The sequence below is a fragment of the Lepidothrix coronata genome, unplaced genomic scaffold (genome assembly GCF_001604755.1).
Source record: "Lepidothrix coronata isolate B3197 unplaced genomic scaffold, Lepidothrix_coronata-1.0 Scaffold244, whole genome shotgun sequence".
In the NCBI taxonomy this organism is placed as follows: domain Eukaryota; kingdom Metazoa; phylum Chordata; class Aves; order Passeriformes; family Pipridae; genus Lepidothrix; species Lepidothrix coronata.
In genome coordinates this window covers 846,346-871,947 of record NW_016690424.1, presented here as the reverse complement: position 1 = coordinate 871,947, position 25,602 = coordinate 846,346, and the positions used below count along the sequence as shown (strand labels likewise).

Below are 25,602 nucleotides of genomic sequence, written 5' to 3'. Positions count from 1 at the left end.
GGAGGGACTTTTTGTTTAAGTTTCAACATTCCAAAACCATCTTTGTTGAACCATGATCCATAGTGCATAACCCAGTTTTCCTCAGGTAACAATAACCATAATCCATACTGCATAATCCATCCTCTCTCAGGTGCTTATTTATCATAGACCTTGACTTTTTAGGACAACTTTCTGGTGGCACATGGATACATTTCTTTGCCATCCTGATGACATCTGTGCTGAACATACAGAGCTGATGTTTCAGGTTCTATAAGACAGAGCAGAAGAGGCCCTGCTAACAACACTGAGCCAACGTGGGCTTCTATTCCACTTTATTTATCTGCACTTTGGGTAGACAACTTTGGCAGAACCAACAGGAAGTACACACTCTGTTGTCCTCCCACTGCTATTCTGACATCTAACTAGCAATAAAGTTGCCACTAAGATATTGTAGAAATATGTAGCACAGGGAAAGGAGGTAGAAAACTAATTTTCCATGTCCTTATTCTGGGTGATTTCTTGGAGCACAACTAACAGCCCACCACCAAGTTATCTCTGAGCCATTAAAACACAACAAACTTGACTTAAGCAAAAATGAAGGAACTGGGAAATCTCTGTGCAAGAGGAAGTGAACACAGATTTCAAACCATGAACTTATGCTCACCAGATCAACCCAGAAGTTTGAGGAAATAATTCTGAAGGAAGCAGTGGCTGACCTTGGGAAGAGCTGGTTGTGCCCACTCGCTGTAGTTGCTGCTTCATTCACTTTGGGCCGCTGTAGTTTTCAGTCAGGTGCCCAGCAAATGGCACTGCCAAACTTACAAAGGCTGCTCCAGCTTCGTTACCATGTTTAACAATGTCTCAGCAGTGAATATATGCTTAGGCTGTTCGACCTTCTTTGCTAAAGCTAACCCTGTTTTATTTCTAATACAGAAACATAATTAAACCTTAGATTAAGCACAACACTGAAATTTTGGTTTATCCAGTGATTTACATAAATCACTGCTATTTAATGTGTTAATGGCTAAAACAAAGTTTATAAACCCCCAGAGTGCAACAAACTCAATTTGTAATTATGAGCATGCAGCAATTTGTACAACATGCCATCTAAATCTACAGTAATTATGACCCTGCTTAAAGGGTAATTCCCAACTTAATCACATTTAATACACCATTATTTCCAAGATCTAAAAGGCTGAAATGGGCATTTATCTTGCATTTTGCTTGAGTAAAAGCAAAGGGTTACAAAGAGAAAAAAACAGAAGGAACTACCAGAGAGTAGTTTTCTTCCTGCAGAGTATAAATACAGCCACGCAGCATTGTACAATAAAATGCATTCACAGGTCAAAATACATGTTATTCGTCTCACAGTAGGACTTGGGGGGATATTAATCCAATTCATCCACTGAAAAGAATATGCTAACCCATATGGATCCTTCACCTGCTCCCTCCCATGGTGAATTCTCTGCTTCTCATGCTTACCTGTGCACCTCATGTAAACCAAGTGTTCCTTAAAAAAGATCAGGAGGTATCGGTTTCAAGGATGTACAGCACGATGCCCGTTCACCACATCCTCTTTTGGTGCACAATAGACTTATCAATGAACAGTAATTGATTCTCTGACTGTATAAAACATCATACTGTTCCCATGTGACCTGGAATTACATAGGAATTCTCAAATATGCCAGGTAATTCTTCAAAAGCTGACATGCTGCTGTACTTATCCCAGTTTTGTGTCCCCCCTAAAGTGCATTTCTTATGACTGTGTACTTGTTCATTTAATTTTTAAATGCCAATACACAAAAATCAGCATAAAACAATAGCTCCAACTTCAGTTTGGCTTTTAAACTGANGACCTGGAATTACATAGGAATTCTCAAATATGCCAGGTAATTCTTCAAAAGCTGACATGCTGCTGTACTTATCCCAGTTTTGTGTCCCCCCTAAACTGCATTTCCTATGACTGTGTACTTGTTCATTTAATTTTTAAATGCCAATACACAAAAATCAGCATAAAACAATAGCTCCAACTTCAGTTTGGCTTTTAAACTGAACTTATAAAGCCTTTAAACAAACACATCTGGGAAAAGGCTTTATGTTGTTGGTTGCTATGTAGTAGGCAAAACAATGAATCTTTGTAGTCTTTTTGCTCTCCTAAGAACAGACCCAAAGCCTATTTAAGGCAAAGGAAATCTTCACTGACTTCAATGGTTTGGAGACTCAAAGTGGTGCTTTGCAACTGTCTGTCTCAAAGCCCCCCACTCTTACAAAACATAAACCAGCATTACTGCTGTGAGAAGGATGGGAATAGTGAAGCACAAAGAGTATAAACCAGAGCAGAGGAAAAACAGAATAACTTCTCACAGTCACCTTGCAGATCAGTGGGAGAACTAAAAATAGAACAGATCTCTCTACGTGTTCTGCTTCTTTATCCCCTCCCATAAAACAAGATGCTTTGCTCTGGAGAGGGAGAAAAGATCCGTGTCTGTTGTTGGCCTCTCAAAAGAAACCTCATCTGTGAAAGGCTTTGCTCTGCAGTGAAGTCCCTCCCTATCCCTGGCTACAAGATTTGTAAAAGAGCAATAATTTTGGAACAAAAAAGGAAATTCCACATAATACCAGGTTTTCAAAATGCTAAGATACACTGATTTAACCAGGGTGGGAGCATGCAAACCAGGCAACCCTGCAAACTACAGCAAGTTGTGAAGCACATGTACAAAATCTCAGCAACGACAGAAACAATTCCTAAAGAGGCTCAGCTTGCAGTCAAACCATTAGACCAGAGCCAGGATTCCTGACTCAAAACTCCCTGCTGTCACTACTCTGACCTGGTTTTGTCCCTCAGGGTCAGTAGTTGATCCCACAAACACTCCATGTGTGAGGAGCTACTGTAAAGTGTATCAGTGGTGTGCTGTAACACTGCCTGGCTATTTACATCCCCAGGAACAGCACTGGGAAAAGTTACATCAGGCAGAGCTTTGAAGAACAGGATTTAGGTGTCTCTCTCAGAGAGCTCAGAAATGCTGGTCACGCTGCTCCTGAGCTGATGTGTTCATCCTCTGCTCCCCACAGTGCAGCTCACAGCGAGACACAGTTTTGCTTTTCCACAAAATTAATCAGTTGCCAGAAAACCACATTTCATTATAATACTATCAAGATATTTAAAATTTCTCTTGGTAGATCCACAGGCACGTGGAATATTTTTTTTTTTTGTGCAAATGTAACCTCCCTTTGAAGAGAATTTAGCAGAGGGCTTTCAGCAGTTGCTGATGTTGCCCTGACGGAGCCCAGCGGTGAAACGATACCTGAGGAGCAGCCGCCGCGAGCCAGGTCAGTCGGCACTGAGCCGTGGGTCTTCAAGAGAAAACACCTTCTTCTCACAAATCCATGGACAGAAGGATAGTGGATGCTTGGAAATCCCCCAGAGGCAGTACAGAGGCTGACAAGAAGCCAGAGAGCCCCTCAGAAAGAAATTCATCTGTAAGCCCAGAAGGCCACTCTGTTCACCAGAAATCACAGATCGAGTGAGAGGAAAAGGGAAATCTCTAATCTGCATTCCCAGGGCAATAAAGGCAGGACTCTGGACCAGAAATACAACGTGACTGTAATTACAGCTCTGCTGATACCATTATACATATAAAAGTCTTTTGTCTCTTCAGAGTGAAATATGTACAAGACCAGAGGTGGGATTCCTGACTCTCAATTCCCTGCTGTCCTCCTTCATTTCAAAATTCCCTCCTGGTTCCCCCATTTTTCGCACTTGGAGTGCCACCTTCCCCAATGAATCCAGAGTTCCCACAGCTTAGGACACACCTAAAGCCTTTGCAACTCCAAGTCACTGAGTTCCAGGGCTTCTCTGGCTGTGCATTTGGGGCCACTACTGAGAAAGGGTGGTGGGCACCAAGCTCATGAGGGTCAAGACAGAGAAACTGAGGATGTAAGGAACGTCTCTTGGTGCTCTAAAACAGCAGACCTCACAGAGGGGAAGCTGAAATCATGAGCTCCCCCTTCCAGACTTACTTAGTCATAATAAAAGACCAAAAAAGCAGTTGTCACTGAATAAAATATCTTTCGACAAAGCTGAACAGAAGACACACATTGAGATGCCACAGGTAGTGCAGGGAGGTAATACACAGTATGTAATGCTTTTCAACACCCCATGTAAACCAACAAAACCCAAACCATCCCTTAAAAATATGCTACACCAGAAGGTCCCCCACAGCCTTCTCTTTTTTTCCTACTTTCATTTCATGGCAGAAATAGTGTGCTGTCTGCAAAAAGCATTTCTTTGGGATTAATGGCAGCTGAGATTAACAATGCTTAGTTGTGCTTCATGTCATCAACATCTCAAAGCTCTCGATCCCCAAGAAAAGCACAGTTATGTTTACTTGGTATTTAATGTTTTGGGTTCTTTTCCCCGTTTGCACAATTCATATATTTAGTAAGATGTCTAAGCTTCTGTGTGCACAGTGGGTTTTGTGCACACACTAATGCCAAGTAGAAAAGCACATGACTGGTTTTAACATTTTTTAGTAATATTTTCTGATTCTGAAAAATACAGAATTGTGTTTCTTTGGAGAAATGTGTGAAAAGAATTACAAATCCCATAAATAGTGTCTGAAAGCTTGTGAAAGTAATTACTAGTCAGTCTTAAAGTAAATATCGGAATGTTGCTACTTTCTGTTCTGCACAGAACTGCCTTCCCCCCAGCACTTGTGACATCTGGCTCAGTATAATGCCCTATACTGAGAAATCACATGTGCAGTGCCTGCCATGGAGAAGTACATATTTTCCATGACTTGCCTTTCTGCAAGCAGCATTTGAAACCCAGGAATTTTTCTACTTGAAGCTCAGATTGCATTACAGTTGCTTATTTTGATAGCAACCACTAAGTTTAAACTGTTAGTAAAATGGCAAGCATCACTGAAATTCCCATATATAAATAATAATTAAAAAATTGACCAAAATCCAATTTTAAGGTAAAGAAATCACTTTTTCACTAACTGCACATTTAAACACATGGGTAAGAACAAGGTTGTAAGGAAGGTCTTATTATTTACCTAATAAAGTTGGACTTAAGGGCATTTAATGAAAATATTTTCATGGCTTCTGTCAGTGCATGGCTGTGCAATGCAACAATTTTTAATTCAGTATTTATGAATTAAAGTATTTCTTTACGTTCCCATACAATGGGAATGTATTTATTTCCATTCCCTTTTTGTCAAATCAACCGGCACGGAGACACATGGTGTGATTTGGATAAAAGACTTGATTCAAACACAGAAACACTGACAGAGGTGACACTTCTTTTTGGCAGCTGCACCTCCTCATGCTGATCCTGTGCCAGCACTAGTGCCCCATTCCACACAATTCATGAAGGCCTTCTGCTCACAGCTTGACGTGGGTGCAAAGGTGATCACCAAGGGAAAACAAACCAACAAACCCCCGTTCCCAGCAGTGATCCCGATGCAAAAGGAGTTCATAGAATCACAGAATCATAGAATCAGCTGGGTTGGAAGGGACCTCCGAGACCATCCAGTCCAACCCTTGATCCAACCCCGCCGTGGTTCCCAGCCCATGGCACTGATGCCACATCCAGTCTCATCTTAAAAACCTCCAGGGACAGAGAATCCACCTCTTCCCTGGGCAGCCCATTCCAATGGCTGAGCACCCTCTCTGCAAAGAAATTCTTTCTAATATCCAACCTAAACCTCCCCTGGCACAGCTTGAGACCCAGCCCTCTTCTCTTACTGACAGTTGCCTGGGAAAAGAGACCAACCCCCCCTGGCTCCCCCCTCCTGGCAGGGAGTTGTAGAGAGTGAGGAGGTCTCCCCTGAGCCTCCTCTTCTCCAGGCTGAGCCCCCCCAGCTCCCTCAGCCTCTCCTCACAGCACTTGTGCTCCAGTCCCTTCCCCAGCCTCGTTGCCCTTCTCTGGACCTGCTCCAGCCCCTCAATGTCCTTCCTGAACTGGGGGGGCCAGAACTGGACACAGTATTCGAGGAGTGGCCTCACCAGTGCTGAGTCCAGGGGCAGAATCACTTCCCTGGACCTGTTGGCCACACTGTTCCTGAGCCAGGCCAGGATCCATCGGCCTTCTTGCCCACCTGGGCACACTCTGGCTCATGTTCAGCTTCCTGTTATGTACTAAGGTCATCCTACAGACACCTAACCCAGGGAACAGCTGCAGCACCGACACACCACTGTGTGCTAACCAAGGCTGAGCCTCACTAATTGACTTAAGGCCACGAACCAGACTCAGGAACTATAAAAACTCCATCCTGCCTAAAATTACGCAACAAATATTGACTTTTTCCATGGTGATCTTTATAATGGTGTTTTGAGTCAGATGTAAACAAAAACAGGAGAGGAAGCAATACCAACACACCTCAGAGAAATGCCCCACACCGACACAGAATGAAGAGTGGGGGGAAAAAAAGGTGTGTTTTTGCTCCGCAGTTTCGTGCCTGGAGCCTGGAGGGCTGCACAGCATACTTCAGTGACCCCTCCATGGAATGTGAGGAACTCCCAGAAGAAAGGCTGGGCTGCCCGGGCTATTTTCACAGGGAGACAGGACACCTCTGCCTGCCCTCTGAGTGCAAACGTGCCCATCCTGCCTGGGCAGGGCAGAGCTGACACAGGGCACTCCAGTCTGTGCCACTGTCCCACTGACAGTTCCAGATCACACACCTGAAAATGCAGCTGCTGCACAAGTCTCTCTAAACCTGAAGAAACAGGCAAGGTGTAAAAGGGCAGGATAACAATACATTACCTTTCTAGGCATTGTTAAACCAGAGGGATGAAGTGATTAGAAAACACCAAATCTAAATGACAGTGCTGCCTTTTGCATGCAGTGCATCTGGGATTTGGAGGCAGGTTATTTATTACTACAGAGTGATAAATTCAAGCCTAAGGAGATTGAAATATTTGTGGTTTGTGGCCAGTTATGTTGAGCACACCAGCACAGAACGCAGAGATGGGGCTGTTGAGTACAGATGGCAGCACATCTTCACATCACCTTCTTCACAACACTCACCTACACAGGGATGGCAAGGGGAAAAAAGGCCAGGAAAACTCCTCTTTGAAACTCTTCCATGCAGAAAACTAGTGTGCTGATATGTTAAATGAAAGAAGAAAAGCATGTCCCCACTGTCAGATCCGCAGAGAACACCCGGAGAGCAGCCCCTGTGACACAGACCTCCACTGAAAGGGCTTCTCTGAGATCTGCCTTAAACCTCTACAAGGCACCATTAGCAAAACAGCAACAGAGGAAACAATTTGCACATGACTGTGCACAGTACGTATTTGTTAGAGATGAACAGGATATATTTTGTTTCCTTTGGGAAAGGCAGAACTCCCGAATTTTATGCCGTGTACAAAGGTTATATTTTGGCACAACTGCACACTGAATAAAGAGAGTGTGAAGACACCAAGGTGATAAGTTTTTGTCTTTTAAAATTACTACTTACTGCAGTCCTTGTTTTGAATTTAGATAAAACAGAAAAACAAATTATGTCCCCCCTGTCCTCTTGCCAAGGGAAAACCAGAGGGGTTTCACTGAATGGCACACACTGCTGAGCGCTGGCCAGGGCAGCCTGACACAGCCCAGCCTCCTCTGAGCAGCCCTCTGAAGGAAAATTTCCACACAACCAACCATCACCTGCCCCACGAGGTGAGTAGCAAGGCACCTATATCATAAACCACAGCATATTTTAATTCACTGCCTTCAAAAGGTAAAAATGGCAAAAGAAATCACATTTCTGTCACCCCAAACAAAAAGGTTAATTTGCAGTAAACTACAGCACTGAAAGCACTTTTAGCTTTTGACTGACCTTTTGTCCTGTCTCAGAAACATTTAATAAATTAAGTCTCATCTAAATCTTAGACTAAATTAAGTCTCATCTAAATCTTAGATAATAAGAAAATTAAAATCCATTATGCTAATTAATTACATGGTACAGTTAAGGGTAGGTACCCTTTCAAATGCAAACAGTTGATTTGCAACTAGAACCACCCCAGGTATCTTAGGACAAGCTGCTAACCAGTTGGATATTAAGAATGGGAAGGAATTTGAAATGTGAATTCATTTGCTTTACCACCATAATATGTTCTTTTCCACCTCCTGTCTAGGAGCCCATGCTACAAACTGCAGTATCTTGGCAAATAAAATTACCTTGAGGTGATAAAAGAATGCACTGTAAATGGGTGATCTTTGGCCCCCACCATAACATTCCTCAGTGAATCAGTTTATATCAGTGTTACTTATCTTCATCCACGTGCAGGAAACATACTCTGGACTCAAAGGGAATCCAATCTCTTCTCCTCCTCAGCCCAACACACACAGGACTGCAAGAGCACTGGCAATTTAATCGATTTGTATTCTTTATGTTATCTGACCAGAGAGGTTTCCTCCTTCTCTAGGGTAGAATTTATCCTCGTGTGCTCAGAGCTCTGCTTGTCGGGAAGCCAGAAAACTAAATTACAAGAAACACTTTATTTTGTTGATGGGCTTGCCCAGGGGTGGCTGAGGGCAGAGCATGGCCAGTTCCTGGTATCAGCTCCCACCGAGTGGGTGGTGGGGAAGAGGGATGCAGTTCCAGGCACTGTTATTCCATGGAAACCACACCGGAAAGCTCTGGGTCTGATGAGTCTGACAGGTACTGACAGTGGAGCTGAAGATGGAGTAGGCTATTTCATAGAGGGGGAGCCATCTAGAATCCTCAGAAGGTTTCTAGGAAGAACAATATTTTATAGACTGCAGATCTGAACTCCTAAATCGAAGTTAAAGCCAAGCTTAAGGAGCAGAACTCGCTACGGAAACCACAGTGGGTGACACCAAAGAGGTGGCACAACCCAACACTTGGGCACCAAAGCTCTTCTCAGATACTGCAGATGTTTTGTTCCTGAACAACCCCAAGGAAAAATCCTACTCTTAGTGGAAACCTGAGAGTGAGATGTGGCCTATGTGCAAAATAGCCCAACTCCTCCTGATTGTCCAGCAGTGTCTGAGAACATCCCCTAAATGTGAGGTACAGGGAGGAGGCCTCTGCAATCCATCCTACAGTCCTGGAAAGGCACAGAGAATATTGAGATATTATACATATAGTATCAAACCTCCCCATCACCTTCAGCATGAGCAGACTATTGCTTTGGGCCCGAAGCCTATAACACAAAATTGAGGTTTGCAACCCTACTGCAAAGAAGAAAATAGGGTGGAACAAGCACTTACATGTTTAATTATCAACTAAACCCCCTGGTATTTAAGTCTAGGAAGAGAATTCTGACGTCCTAGAGACAGAAGAAAAATAAAGGTAACTGTAGCTCAATAAGAAGCATTAGAAACCTTCTCCATTTCCTTGATTGGATCACCAGCTTGGATATTATGCCATCTTTCGTTTAAATTATGAACTGCAAAGTGATTGAAATGTGAAGTATTGCTCAATCAGTTTAAAACTGAACATCAAGAAATCCAGTCATACTTGATTTAATGTTATTTTTCTTCCTACCAAAATAAACACCTAAACCAAAGAAATTAAGACTTTTTAATCTTGCGACTCTGCATCTGATACTCTGACAACTCAGTCCTCTAGTTTTTACAGGTAAATGATGTTTTACAAAATGTACAAAAATAATTGCCCAAGCAGCTGAGTCTGTCCAAACGGTATCAGCAGCTTGCTCTGCAGTCATACCAGAGGTTTTTCTCCCACATCACTCAGCAGTCTTTTGTTACCCACCACAAGGACTTTCTAACAAGTAACTTAAAACTAGCAGCAATGAAGAACCTATATTTACATGGTTCTCTTTCCACAAAGAATTTACCTGGGCTAAACATCAATGAAATAATTTCTTTTGCTCTGACCCTCTTATAAAGCAGCAGAGCCTGTCCTCATACTCTTCAGCTGGTGATGTTTCCTTACATTTATTTTATATTAAATATCTACTTAGAGCATACTCCAGCTATTAAGGACAAAAGTATTGATAGCAGGAAGGTGTTGTGGGTTTGGATTTTTTATTCATCAAATCAGCTTTCACCAATAGCAAAATACTCAAAGCATCCCTTTTTGTGCTGTCCCAAAACCTCCCCCATAAACCAGAAGGAATGAAACAGTCCAACAGTCCAAGCTGGAGTTATTTCAAACGGATTCTTCTTGAAATTCACAGGAAACAAGTACATTTTGAACAATGTGGAAAGATCACCTGACAGGCACTACAAAACTCTGATTTATTCCCTCAAATGGAGACTGTGTGAGTGCCAATGGCACCTGCAAGCCTTTCCCAAGACAGTCAAAGTTTAAAGTTTGTGCCATTATCCTTCTGTGACAGAGAGCTGGGAGGGTGGGATTTTTTGGTTGGTTAAGTCTGAAGAAAGCTCTCGCTCTGTACTTGGTGGCACTGGGATTGTGGAGAGCCAGTTGTATTTTAGGACAGCTGAAAGGAAGAAGCAGCATTAACACTGAGGAAAGGTGAAGCCTTCCACACTGTGACAGAATGATCAAGGCTGGCCTTCAGTGACAACTCACCTAAAACATAATCAAAGGAGCTCTGATAAAAACCTGCCCACAGACCTAGATTTACCCTCCTTACAATGCAAACAAAGATATGTAAAGCAAAAAAAAAAAAAAATCACATGTTTAAATAAAAAGCTCTGAATTCAAACCTCCCTAGCACAACAGAATTCCATGCAGAAACTGGAATTCAGTGCAAATGTTGCTTCTGTCTGGGTGTTCAGAAATAAGATTTCTCTTTCAGGTAATAATGATGGTACAACTTCCAACCCTGCTCACAGACTGGCCACAGAACTCACATGCTAATAGGAAAAACATCGGCCATTGTTTCTCCCAAATTTTCAACCATTATTTTACCACCCCAGTTCCTTCTCTCCTCCTGTTCCTCCTCCACCCAAACACAAGTTGAACAGTCTGTCACAAATTACTGCCTCCTTTAAGCCAAAGATACACACTTGAAAAGACATCTGGTGAAAATTCCTGCATATGCTGTACATGGCTTTACATAATTCCATGGTGGTCCTGCAGGGAATTGTAACGGCACATACACTCTCCAATTAATTCACTTCTAAAGATGAAAGATTAATTATTTTAAACCTGCTAAAGTCTAGACATTTCTATAAAGTTTCCCAAACAAAATAACTTCTCGTCTGTGCTGAATTTTATTATACCAAAATCACCATGTAAAAATCTCAGGGATTCATCCCTTACTCAGACTAATTCCAACTGCCTGCCAGATTTTCTCTGTCCAGAATAGAATTTTCCTGTGCAGTGAGAGGGCTCATTCCTCACACTGTAATTCTACATAAAGCAGATTCTACATATACAACTCCGAGCATGTGATATCAACACAGAGAGGGATGCAATAAGCTTTGGGGGAAAAAGAATCAGGGAGTTTTGTTTGGGAGAACTATTTGTGCCCTGCTGCTCTCAGAACATGCTGACTCACACCTACAGCTGCAGGTGACAGAACAGCATCTCCCTGAGGGGAGGCAACTCCCTCCCTGTCCGTGAAGGAAGCAGAGAAGATCTGACTTCATGTGAAAGCAGAAGGGGCAGAATTTGGATGTAACTGCAGCTAACCAGGCCTTCTGGGGGTCTGGTAACCACAGCCTGTGCTCTGAGCAGCTCTGCTAGTGAGGAAAAGCTTGGCAAATTCCCAAAACGGGGAACAAACGCCTGGAGCAAGTCAGGCTGTGTGAGAGGAAGCATCCGGAAACACACTGAATGTTCGAAGTCTGTATCAATCAAAACATAATTTAATCAATTTACCAAAGCCATTAGAACGTTTCCCTCTGGGGCAAAGACAAAGGCACAAAACAGCACCTCCTCTTGTCTTCTTTCTGTGAAGTGTGGCCAGACACACTCCAGCCAGGAGGCCAGACCAAAATGGGCATGGTGCTCATTTCAAATGAGGTTTCCCTGATGGCTCCAGTAAGAGATTTGAAGATGTAATTTTGTATTTTAAGTATACACTGGTGGTTGGTGCATTAGCCACGTTTTGAAAGTTTTCTCTGCCCCATTCTCTCTTTTTGGAGCTCGGTGGGTTTATTAGAACTGAGCCACCCAGACTCTCTCTGCTGTGCTGTCAATACAACAGTTACATAAACCTTCCTCATTATATTTGTTGTGCTCAAAACCCAGCTACTGCAGACAGTTTTGAAATAATGCTAATATTCCATGGGCTCAAACAACAGGCACATCAGCCCTAGGGAATCAGCTGCTACAGATCACACTGTCTAGCTCCAGTGTGGGGAAGTGAGGATGCAGATCTTTACCATTATTGCTTTATTTACAGCTAAAGCATAACATACATCAGGTATAAACCCCCAAGTCTGTATGCAGCTCTTAGCAACTGGTCCTTAAAAGCTGTAAACCTAAAGCTCTGTAAGCAGAGCAATCTCAAAAATGAAAGTTTACTGGGGGAAACAACCTCTTCCCCTAGTCTTATGATTCTACTTAAATAGTGCAAATAATATGGATTTTTCAATTAATTATATTAAAATAGACAATGCTTATGATTTTCAATACAAGGCTCAATATAGATGTACATTTTTGGTTTGCAGTATGGAAAGGCTGCTGTATAAATAATCCAAGTGACCTTTCAGATTGAACTAAGTGACATAGTGTCATAATTCCTCAGGTAGGATAAAACCAGGACGTAGTTGACAGTAATCAGAATAACCTGAGAGGCTTGAGACAGGTGCTGGAACAAAGACTCTACTGAAATAGCTTCGTATTTATACTCAGTATTTACACCCAGAGTATTCTTATACAAAAAATACTCTAAGACATAAAACTTTGCTTGAAGAAAGCAGAAACAATTTAGCTTTGAGAGGCATGTCTGGCTCTTCTGTTCATGTAAATGTGGCATTTCATATTAAAATGCTGCAGTGAAGTAGACTAGTTATTATTTCACCTGACACTGCTAAAGAGCATTTAGGTCAGTCAGCACAAAGAGCCAGATCTTCCCTGGTGCCAGCTCTGAGCAGTGTCCTGCTGCTCTCGGATGAAGCTGTCATTTCCCCACGGGACAGAATTTAAGAGCAGGTGACATAATATGCATTTTACTTAAGCTGTGCTGTTTTACGAAAGTAAAAGTCTATCAATATTTACGTTTTCACTAAATCTTTCACATGCATCTTGCTAGAACTTACTCCTGCTGGCAAGAGAACACAGTACAATCACTCTCAGAATGATAAAATGAGGCTCCTTCTCGTTCACAGACAAATCTGCATTGAAAGCATCCTCCTGCAGTGTGGGGAAACACACACAGCTTTGGGAAAAGCCTTCCCTGAACAAAAGGTTTAAGCATCTTTAGGGACTTTGCCTCATCCTAAGATGAAGAGAGTGTTCTGGCTGTACAAATATACACACAGATAAACAAGACAGTGATTTTCAGGGCAGGAGACACCAAGAAGATTATTATTAGCAGGATTATTCATCTGTGTTTTCCCAATATGGCTTGTTTCAGAGTTGCTCTTGATTTACAGATGGATAATGAAACAAGTGTGATCTTATTGGAGCAAAAGCATATGAAATGAAGGGAAAAACACTGGAAAATGAGACAAAACCACAGTAAACGTATTCAGCGATGTCCAACACTTCCAAAAAACTTTATAGTTCCATTGAAACTGCACTGGCTGCTATCAACCACCATCTGGGAATCCCAGCTGAGGAGACACAGAGCCACCATGTTATTTTGTTCAGGTTCTTTCTAAGCCACAGAAAGAGTGCATTTCAGAAGGTTAGTAAACACATCACACTGCAATTACTTTGTTCCCTCTCTGCATAGTAAAAGCTCATATATTTTTTACTGCATGTTCCAACTCAGATTTTATACTCTTTATATTATGGCACCCTGTAAGAAAATATAAAATCTACATTAATGCCTTATGTGCAAGTATGTTTTGTAGTGGAATTTATAAATATTAACAAGATAAAATTTAAAAGCACAAAAGACACCATTTGCAGCTGTAAATGTTTAATTCTGAGGGAACGGGAATAACATTTTCATCTTCATGCAAGTCAGGAGCTATATTAAAAGAATACTTGTAAACAAAGTGTTCAAATAGCAGGACAAACCAGTTCTGATCAGAGGTGATTCAGAGTCTTTTCTGTTACCCTCTCCAGTCTTAGTTCAATATATGACTTTAAGGTCTAAAATATCTACTTGGTATTGGTAGGAATCTGGAAAATGGAAGCCCAGATGATAATCTCAGTTTTATTAATCCAACATACCCTTCCCTGGGTAATCAGTATTACTGCCAATACCAAGAGCTGGGTTTTACATTTATAAAACCCTTTTCCTGAGTAGACAATGAAAGTCTGCCAAGGTCCTCCCCCAATAACCCACTGGATGAAGGGTCACAATACTCATCATCACAATACTCATCACACGAGCAATGGACCAACACCTTCAGAAATTAGTTTAAAGCCACAAATTAGGCTTTTGCCTTTAAAAAAATTAAATAAAATGGTACAGTCACCTTAGCAACCAAGTTCAGAGCTTCTGGAAAACAAACAAAATCTGGATCCAGGATTTGAGGGTGGGAATTTCAAGGGTACATTGGAAGAGTCTGGTTCTCATGGGACACCACAGGACACTGGAAAACCGATCTCTGTTTGTACTCCTGAAAATATGTGCCTATTGCTGACAGCACAGGGCTTTGCTTTGGGAAGTCTCAGCCCTGGTGTCTCCATTTAGATGATTTTTTTAAAAAGTGAATAGTCACAATAGCTGAACTTTTGCAATTGCCAAAACAAAAATTATCATAGTTACAAACTCTTCCCTCCAGAGACCCCCTGGCTGGAGTAGGGGATGAAACTAAAGCATTGCAGTGGCACTTGCATTTTCCCATCCCTGAACCAGGAACTGGAGCTCTCCTGTTCCTTCAAGGCCAATGAAGGGCAAACTCTCTTTTGGGGAGGGTGATCAGGAAATAACCTGACTAGATTAATTTCTCACTTCTAGGATCACCAAAACATTTGGAAAAAGAATGAGCAGAAAATGAGAACACTCCCAAGGATCAGATTTCTACACAGCTCACAACCTGGACAGCTCTTCCTCCTGCCCACAGTCACTGCCCCCACACTGAGGAATGTAGACATCCTATCTGATTTTATTTACATATGCAGCACCAGAGTTCCCAAATTTCACAGATATACAAGCAGATTAATACACAAAGAGGGCCACAAACATTCAGAATGAGCCATAATGCTTTTGTTGCTTTCACTTCTAAGATCCAACCCAAGATATTAATGAGAAAAAAGAATCGCAACAGGAATAAAGAGTTTGTCGGTTGTGAACTTCCCTGTCTGTGCATCATGCAAACCAGAATTCTGCACTATCCTGCCATAGGAGGATGCACAGCGGTGTCAACATCCCAATGATGGCTTGGGAGAAACATCCCTTTGGTGATGGGCAGGGGCGGATGAGGTAGGTTGTCAGGAGGTCACTCCAAGTCAACATTTTAAAAGATATATACAAAAAGGCTGCCATAAAGTACCAAAACCCTAAACTCCTTAGGAAGAACACCTGCAACACTGCAGAGGGATAACTGAAGGACTTTGCAATCACCTGAAAAGGACTATTTATTTCTTCCCTCTGGGCTGGCGTGAGGTGTGGGGATGGTTTTATTCCCTCGTATCTGTCACTGCCCATGGGAGTGAAGAACAGCACGGCAAAAAGAACACTGCAGGACAGAGAGGGGCCCCGGGGCTGTGCCACAAAGCAAGCAGCACAGAGAGCAAAGCCTTCCATCTGAAATGGGACTGAAGAAAAGCCTTCCACGTAACCCAGCTGCTGTCCTGCCCAGGCCAGCCCCTGCCCCAGCAGCAGCCAGGACCTGCTGAGCCGGCAGATCATCATCGCTGGCACCTCACCCAAGGGAATGTGGTGATGAAGGTATTTTCAAACCAGTAAATAAACAACAGCGCAACCTAATTCTCAGGTATAAACAGGCAGGCAAGGGAAGATGAGCTGCGTGTTGTGCTATTAAACTCTTTAGGTACAATTTACAGCTAATTGCCTTTCACAGCGGAAAACCCCCCATCCCTCCCCAACCAGCTCCAGCTTCCCCAAGGTTTAATTGCCTGCTCAGACTGGGATGGGAGGCTGAGGAGAGTCTCCAGCTGTACATCCAACAGGGGCAGCTCAGCAGACGTGTGGAGTTCTAGTGCTTTTCTTTGCTGCAGGCCAAGAGTTCCAGGAAGGGAAAACCTCATGTCTTCTGTCTCTCATTAAATGTTGGTGCACCATCGTAATTACAAAATACCATCTGAGAGGCCTTGCAGTCCTTTTCCAGCTCCAAAAGGCATCTTAAAACTTATTTCACAAACAGAAGAATTGAAATAAGGGGAAAGGGTATTTATAATACATATATTATATTATATATTTCATAATATAAAATATTACAATATATTTTAATTATAGATAATTATTATACATAATATTTTATAATATAAAATAATATATTCATATAATAGATGTAATAAGGGGAAAGGTGTTTATATTTAAATTATAAATATTTTTATATAAATATATTTATTATATTCATTGTAGACTACTAAGACTGTACTTATGAGGTGCTGGATTATTCATGTCCAGAATCCAGTTGGCCCTTTTGCTCCAGTCATTTCACTACAACACAAAATGCCATAGTAGTTACCCTGGGGTGTAGAAACTGCTGGAGGCACACAGAGTCCTCTTGGCCCTGAACTGTCCATGGTGTTATGCTTGAGTCTTTAAAGAGTAAATAACCCTTTATTGATTAAATTGCTTTTAAAACCAGTATTTTAGTCCCTTGATTTTACATGTGTATATGTAATTTTGCAGACAGACACAATATGCTTTTTTTTTTATCTCTACAGAATGTACTTGCTCTCAAACCCCAAGGGTGAGGCAAATGAGACAGCAGTGCAGGGTAGGATGCAACAGCATTTTTAAATTAGCCTACAACTGACTTGAGAGCAGCATCTGAAACTGTGTCCTTCCGACAGCAGAAAGGTCTTCTTAAATGAATTCCAAAGGAAAAACATTTACTTCTGAATTTTCACTGAAGCAGGTGCCCGAAATGCTGCTGTGCACATTGCAGTCATGTATGTCCTCTGAATGATAATAGAGAGACAGAAATAATTTGTGAGATAACCAAGCTCCACAGTCTGTGTTGTGTATCTTCCTGTTTCAAGCCACACACTGCAGGGGGCTGTTTGGCTATTTTTAGCAATGTTCTTATGCTAACATATCCTACTTTACCCCATGTGTATAGACACAAGTATCTCCCAGCTCTCAACAGCTCTTCACCTGCATCAATTCAGCCTCCACGACTGTCATTACTCCAGGTCATCTTTATCTTCAGGTCAAGTCTCCTATGGTAATAAGTAGGACTTTCTGTAGCAGTTTTATATTGCTAATCTGCTTCCATTACCTTCAAAACAAGCTGTAAAAATGCATTTAAAAGCGCTCACCTCAAATTTATTTACACAGTGTGGATATATACTGGAATAAAAACCGGGCAAGTTCTCATCTTCCTTCTGGAAGGAACAACAAAACTGCCCAGTCCCCAGTGTGATATAAAGTTTTCTTTATGATACTCTGTGTATAGGAGGTACTCCTGGTTTTACAGCCCAGCACAGTAAGGACCAGATGGTTTTGGATATGGGCATTGCCACATGTCAACCTGTCCAGAAAAGAGCCAATTTGAGTAAAACAACTATCTTTTATTCTATGCCCTGACCCTCCCTCTTTCCTCTATGAGAGAAACTCTGTGGGAGCCAATTCATGATGTAGGGGAAGAAAGGTCACATCTCTGCTTCAACAGCCTTTCCTGGACCTCCTCTCCACTCTACACCAGCTCTGTATTTCACCCTGACTAAAAGGGGGAAGAGGGAGAGCTCAGCCATCCATCAGGAGCTGAGGGTTCAGCCTGGGAGAAGCTTTTCAGCACAGCAGGGACAGTGCCCGGCAGGGTGGGACAGATGCTCAGTGCTTGGAGAAAGGCAGGAATTCAGGCTCCTCCACGGGGGGAAGCAGCTGCAGAGGCTCATCCCCACCCAGCAGAGCCTGGAGCAACTTCAGGAATCAGGAACAACTTGAACCCTCTCGGCCTTGGTGTCATGACCCACTCAGACTCACCAGCTGGAAGGTGCAGAGCTCTGGGTGCCCGAAGCCAACCAACCCCACACCAAAGCCACGCTCCCAGCTGAGCCCGGGCTGCTCCCAACGCGCTGCCCCGACACGGGGCTGTGGGAGCAGCTTCCCAGGGCTCTCGGGAGAGCCAGGAGGGCTCCCCCGACTCATTATGCAACAGGCTCACAAATAGTTCATTGAGCACAGGCCTGAGGATTAGTCTGGTTCAGCTGGACACTGGAGCTTAATCCTCGCCAAGCAACAGAGTGTGGCAAAGGCATTCCTCGGATTTGCTGACAGGAGGGATCTGCTGCCAGAAGTCAACCAAATATGTAAGCTTTCAGAACACAGCATTTCCTTAGACACTCAACATGTCTATTCTCTATTACTCCTCATAGTAATTACATCAGGCAACTTCACATTCAGTTGTCATGAAATGCCAGCTTGCTCTAGGAAAAACATGGGAGGTGGCATTTTAGTCCTATTGCAAATGACAGTTCAGGGTCAGCAGCAGGGCACAGCTGAGGGGAACTTACAGAGGAGAATCTCGCAGTGCTGGCACTAAAAAGGGCTCTGCTGCAAATTTTACTCCCAGTTTTCTCTGAAGTAAAGCAACAGTTAAGCTCTGAGTAAGAACGGTGTTGTCTTGGCTGCCCCTCCGTAGACACACATTTAATTATTGCAGATCCACAGAAGAACCGATTATGTTCCAAATTAAACTCCCTCTCTTGTTTCTGCCCTTTAATGTGCTGACAAACAAAAGCATTAAATGATTTGTATTCATCATCAGGATGGCTGAGAGAGGTTCAGAGCTTAGAGATGCAGCCAGGCCAGGACAAAACTGTTCCTACTCGCGAGGGAATTTTAATTGCAGATGTTTTGCACAAGGTAACAAGGAATCTCTGTGCTGAGACTGCAAGGAAAAAACAGTCTGAGAATTCTGTTCTGTATTTATAGAATTAAAAAATGGTGACCATTAAATTGGGATTACATCACCACTGAGCCAACACCTCATCTCTCTTGGTGGTGGTGATCTCAACCACAGAACTCACTACTCCACCCTGTTTTGGCAAATAAAAATAAGCAGCTGTTTGGAGCATTTTGTGAATACTGAAAATATACTTCCTCATATTCTGGCTAACCATTTCTCTCTTTTTTTTTTTGGTGATAAAAATGAATAGAAAAAGAGCTTCAGTTATTAGAAAAATGCATTTCCAGTCCTCTAAGGATGTTTATGGAACCTTGTAGAGAAGGACCAAAACGGCTTTTGTAAAGTCACAGAACCACAGAATATGTCAAGTTAGAAGGGACCCACGAGGATCATCAAGTCCAACTTCTGGTCCTGCTTCAGAACTGTATAATAAGAAATAAACATGTTATTCCAACCCAAAGTTCCTTCCTCTTAATTTAAAGGTCCATAAATGTGCAGCACTCTGGCAGCCAAACAAAATGGATATTTTCCCACAAAGAAACCCTTCCTGATTGGTACGGAAAGAGTCTGGGCAAGCAAAGCACACGTCAGGAGCTAAAATGGACACTGCACTGAGGGGAAACTGCCCGCTGGCTCCTCCACCCTGACAAGGGAACTGTGTCATTGGGGGTGGAAGGGTGGATTAAAATTGTCTAGTGTAGGAGTCAGCTCTGCAGATGAAGGGAGAAGACGACCCTCGGGCAGAACCCTGTGAAGTCTCTGCTGACCAGGGGCAGCTCCACCTCCCTGGGTGAGGCCAGGGCAGCTCTCTGTGCTCTGCCAGGCTGTCCCAGGGCTGGGGGAGCCAGAGCTGCTGTGCTTTGCCAGGACACCACCAAAGGATTTCAGTGTGCAACACAAACGTCTTCCTACAAATAAAGCACCTATTCAACAGCCAACAGCCTTTGTGGTTTCTTCACACAAGCACAGCCACAAAAACGTGCCCTTATGCAAGGGCTGCCGTGGCTGTGCCGCCTCACAGTGTGCTCACCAACGTCCCACCAGCTGTCTGGGGACAGCAAACCTGCTATTTCTGGATCAGAGAGGCCTGGTCACAGAAGGCATTATATAAAGTACCTCAGCTGGCCAGGCTTGACCTCACCCAGGGTTCGGTGAGGGTTTCTCAAGTTGGGGCCGTCAGAATTCGGCAGATGAAGGTCAGGTTCAGAGGAGGGAGTTAGATACTGCACAGGCATAATTTAGTGTCACAGAAATGCCTTCCAGAGCCGTGCCACCATTCTTCAGCTAATAGGGTGGTTATTTAAAGAAAGAAGGCTCTTTGCAGTGATCCAATCATTTGGAACAGGACTGCTGTGCGACCAGCTTTGGTCACACATTTTTCTATTCTTATTTAGGGAACAGAGACCATCTAGTTATTTCTGCACAACTGAAAAGATCAATTAAAATATTAATTTCCATTAGTTCTGATTCTCTAGAACACTTGCAGACAGAGCACCTGTCAGAATCAGACCAAAGCTGGCAAAATGCTCAGGAAGGGCTTAATAGTTCAACAGTAAGTCTCAAGTATTTTCATTTCACTTCATGCCCACAAGCCTTTATTTCTTTTACATTACCAATACAAGGCAGTCTCTGCTCTGTGCTGTCAGGACAGAGTCACAAATTGGTGTCTCTATCCTTAGGGAAATAGTGCTGTGACAGGTACAATCAGGCAAGGCAGACTCTCATTAACTGTTCAGGTGCATGAAAACAGTCAGGCATTTTTTCCTCTAAGAACTGAAGGAATGAAAACACACCAATTTTAAGTTGTGAAAGATCACATATGCACATTTAAGAGCTCCAGCTAACTGTGGGAGGTGGCCACAACATTACCTCAGAATTTCACTAACTTTGTTAGTATTTAGACTGGTCACAAAATAGATTCAGAGGCACAAAGCACAAAATGTCACACAGCCAGTCTAAATTCCCCTTGCTGCAGGAATGATAAGTTTTGCATCTCCTGACTGTGGCACTAAACCTGCATTATATGGGAAAACTGTTGTTTAAACATGTCTTAAAATGGCTTTTGGTGGTCTCTTTGCAAACACATGCTTCTTCTTCCCAACACCCCCCACAAAAGTGTTATCCCATGCAGGAATGTCCTGAGGAGATATCCTGAGGTGTTCTTGTTGGCCCCTTTTAACCCCTTCCTACTGGTTGTTAACCCCTTCCTGCAACCTGTAATTGGTTACTCTGTGAATCCTCCTAAGCCTATAAATGTAACCCCCCCAACAATAAACTCTCTCTTGCCTCCTCTCCACGCCCAGTGTGCTGTCTCAGTGCTGGCCATGGAACCACGTGGGTGGAAGGAGGGGAGAGCACCTCTTCCCTCCAGGCTCAGGGCCTGAAGAAACCCATGATGCTGGAGTTCCCTTTCCCTATCCTTCAAGAAGTCGGAATGGTTCCTCAGATGGAAACGGAACTAGAACTGGGCCGCCCCACGCCACGGGGGGAAAGGGATCCAGACCTGACAGATCATATCTGATGGCTTTAGGACTCAGATTAGCTCATCATTTGACCAACTGACCTCTGCAGAGGGACCTACTTCCTCAGACCAAACCCACGCACAGTTCCTCCTCCTCTTTCTAACAGCCCACTTTTGCCACCAAGGTACCAGAAATGTGCCTCAGGAGGGGGGATTCTCTGCACAGAGTGAGCAGACAGAAACCTCTGTACAGCAAGTTCCAGTACCCACCAACCCAGGCAGGCTGAAGTTTGCTGCTCAGCAGTTTGTGTGAGCCATGAATTAAGGTGGCTGGCTGGCTGGCTATCAAAGATCATCAAGAAAAATCCTGTTATATCTTCATATGCTTGAAAAGCATGAGCATTTCTTCACTTTGATACATGTCCCTGTTTTCTGTTCTGCTGTGAGCTGTAAAGTTCAATCACCAGCTTCATATTTCATCTCCCACACCTCAAATTCCATCTGGTTGTGTGAGAAACAAATGTACACTTGGGTATTGTTCTAAAGAGAGGTCAGCAGAGACATTTACCCACCATGAGGGTGCTGTAGCTGCCTCTGGGCACACCCAGGGAGCAGTGATGCTTTGCTGAGATATGGGAGGATGAACAACCAGCTCCTCTCTGAAGGTACCTCCCCACAGAAGGAGGGATGACATTCCCAGCAGTGCCAGCATCCATCACTTCTCACTTGGCTCCCTCACACTCACATCTGTGGTTACTTGAGCCTGTCCTTGATACCAAAACCACACAGGCAACATCCTCAGGGGAAGGATCAGGCACAGGGAACTCGATTCTGAAAGTCTACAGTGAGAGAAGTCATGACGAGGTGTGAAGTGACAGCACAAACCCGGGGAGGACAAAACATCTTTCAGCCCAGGGGCTGATGGACATAAAATTGGGTTTATGTCTCACTGGGGTGTCCATGGAGGCAACTACAGAGGAAACTGCTCCTATAGATGAGCTGCATATTCAAAGATATATTTTCTCTGATGTCCCTCAGTGACCTCATTGTTTCCCCCTGAAAAAGGTAACTGCACGTGGTTGCTTTTGCTTGTGTTTTCTTATATGATCCCAATGAATTTTCCTCAGGTGATCCCACAGATCCCACAGCTCCTGAGAAAGTTCATGGACTGCTGGAAAACTGAGATCAACAAAGAATCATGGGACCATGAAAATGGCTCATGTGCAGAGGACTCCAACATCATCATACCTCCGATATTTGTAAATTTTTAGGAAAAATTCACTGCACGCCAAATATTTTTTTCACCCAATAAATTATATATTTACAGTAAAAAAAGCTTCCTTTTTCAATATTCTGAAGAATAGACTGAAGCCCAGACTTTAAAAAAAAGTGTACAGTAAGCGTTAATATTTGATTTTCCACATCTGACCTATTTTACACTTTACCATTTTACACGTTACAATTTGTTACTCCAGGTAACCCAGCTCTAATAGACACGAGCCTATATTTAATCCAAAGCACCCAGACAATCACTACATAGTCCATGAATTTGAGACAGAATTTACTCAATTCCATTTTAATTTCTATTGTGTGTGAAAGTGTTTAGAGTGTGAGCCATGCTAAGAGATGACAGAATATCATTATACAGTAATTCAAATGCTTTCAAGGCTGCTAAGAAACCTCCACTATAATGACAGGCCTTGTGAAGCACTTGGAAATGCTGTTTCATCCATTCTAGACAGGCTTAGGATAAGAAAATTCATATAATAAGATCATATATTTACAGAACATAGGCTAACCTTTAAACTTTCTGTAATCATATTATCCTGAATCATACAAGACCTGCAGCATTGGCATCACATGGTCCTTCTGAGTTGAGATTTTTTCAGTTTGTTGTGAGCAGCAGAAAATTTGGGAGGACATTCCTGCAAGATGTGCATTGTTCTTCTTATCCACGGTCCTCTTCTCAAGGGCTCTGAAATTCTTTAGCAAGGCTGAACATCAGCTTCCTTTAAAAACACTGAGCTCAGGAAAGGGAAAACAGCTTGGCTTAGTATTTACGTGCCAAGATAAATAAAAATGTCAGAGGAAGTGAAATTTTAAAAGATTGGGTAAACACCCTGAGAGGGTGGCTCACTTGTATGTTCAAATACCCACACATTTTTTGGTGGTTTTGTTTTTCCCATAGGAAAAGCAACTGGAAATAAAATCTATTCAATAGCACAGTTGCACTGTGCTCACAAGCAAGGGGAAGATGAGTCTAAGATGAGGTTTGGTCAGGTCCCATTTGGCTCCCAGCAGATGTGGTTCCCTTTCATCAGCACTGGGTTTCTGTTCCTGTGACCATGTTCTTACCATGGCATGTGCAGCATCTGCTTTGTGCTCTCCAAAACATCAGCCCAAAAGTGGGATTTAGCTCCCTTTGAATCAGAAAGCCCAGCTTTGGTTCAGCCAAGGTATTAGTCAATCCAGGCAGCAAACATTATATACAGTTTTATCCACTGAATTCTGAGCAATTGATAAGGGAGACAAAGCAGCACCATAATGATAAATCAAGGAACACAGTCTTCCAGCTTTCATTCAGAGAATGAAAGTCTTCTCACCACAGTTTGTCCTACTCTAATACCAAACTCTAAGATCCAAACTGGATCTTAGGACATTCACTCAAGGACATCCTTCAGAAATATATCTATCTTTCTATATATATATCTCTATATATCTCAATATTGTGTCAATCTTGGGTTTGAATGCTGCTTTCCCTTTTATAGACAAATAGTTTTCTAACAGAAACAAATAAACTAATAAAAGGCAACTTCTTACATATCTTCACTGTCACACTTCCACTGTAACCTGCAGTTTATACTTTCAGGAGTCATGAGAGCTTCTAAAACAGTTAATAATGTCAGTTTTGGGAACATGGACACCAGTGCACTGGGAAGGCTGGATAAAGGGGCAGACTTGGTTGTTCACAATCTGATTAAAATCTAAAGCTACACAAACAAAAAATTCCACTCATCTGCTGGTTTGGTGCACAAACTGGATTTCTTCAAGATGTCCTGTTTGGCTTCCAGGAACCAGTTTATCGAGGCAGAAGCAGCTGGGATGTTTTGCTGGGCGCTGAAACCTTTTTTCAGTGGGCACAGCAGTTCAGATCAGCTATTGTGAGCAGAAGGATATGCAAAGGGATGATGTAACAGTACCCAGAATGCTGTATGGAAGCTGTAGCATTCAGACAAAAAACTGGAGCCTGCCAGAGCAAAAAGCTTGCACAGCAAACAGAACACTAAGTGCAGGCACAAGGGTTTCAAGCCCTGATAGTGCTCCCGACCTCAAGCACCGGTTCTGTTCTGCTCAGATGGAGCCAGCAAACACTTGTGGTATTGATATGCAAACATGCACACCAGGCGTTTGCTTTATTTCAGCCTTCCCAGACCTGACACTGCTGTAGCAAACAGCTTGTAGCAGGATGCAGAAAGCTCAGCAGCAATGTGAATTGCTGGGGTTTTGCTCCTTTTGCATACTAATACTTTGTATTCTCCTCCAGCTGACAGCTCCTTCTTTCACTCCCACTGATGCCTGAGCTCCGGAGCCAAACAGAAGTTGCTCATAAATCTCCTCTGTGGGTTTCCTTATCTGATCCCAAAAAGCGGGTGTGAGGGCTGAACGGAAAGCTGGGGCTGGGCTTTTGTTGGGTCTCCTGCAGGAATGGGGACAGGACAAAACCGGAGCACTCGGAGCTGTGGAGGCTGCAGCAGGGGGGCAGGGGCCGGGCAGGACGGGTTCCCTGGTCCCTCCAGCACTGCCTGGAAGGTGAGTCTGTGCTCCAGGGCTTGCTGTGCTGGCAGTGGGACGCGGCCAGTCCTGCACAGCCGCCCCGGGGAGCTGCACACTCCACAGCAGCTGATCCCACGGCAAGAGCTGGCTCCAGACTGGGAGCCTGCAGCTCTCCTCTGCTCCAGGGCTCCTCTCCCTGGCACACAAAGCCTCCTCATCCTCCCTGGGCAGGTAAGCCACGCTCGGGGCACGTTCCTGGGCCCCTCAGCCCCCTGCCCGCCGGTGCAAAGGTTGTGTGGAGCTGGCTGGGAATGCTGTGCTGCTC

At 43.3% G+C, this 25,602-nt stretch overlaps 1 protein-coding gene and 1 long non-coding RNA gene across 14 annotated transcripts in view; both read right to left on the bottom strand.

Moving 5' to 3' along the window:
- Positions 1 to 25,602, bottom strand: part of IQSEC1 (IQ motif and Sec7 domain 1) — a 337,734-nt gene that overhangs the window by 68,177 nt on the left and 243,955 nt on the right. The window lies entirely within an intron of this gene.
- LOC108507199 lies at positions 17,025 to 24,159 on the bottom strand. The gene is made up of 3 exons (XR_001878032.1): positions 23,303 to 24,159; positions 17,287 to 17,351; positions 17,025 to 17,090 (listed from the first exon to the last, which is right to left on the bottom strand). It is a non-coding gene; the product is annotated as an uncharacterized LOC108507199 (long non-coding RNA).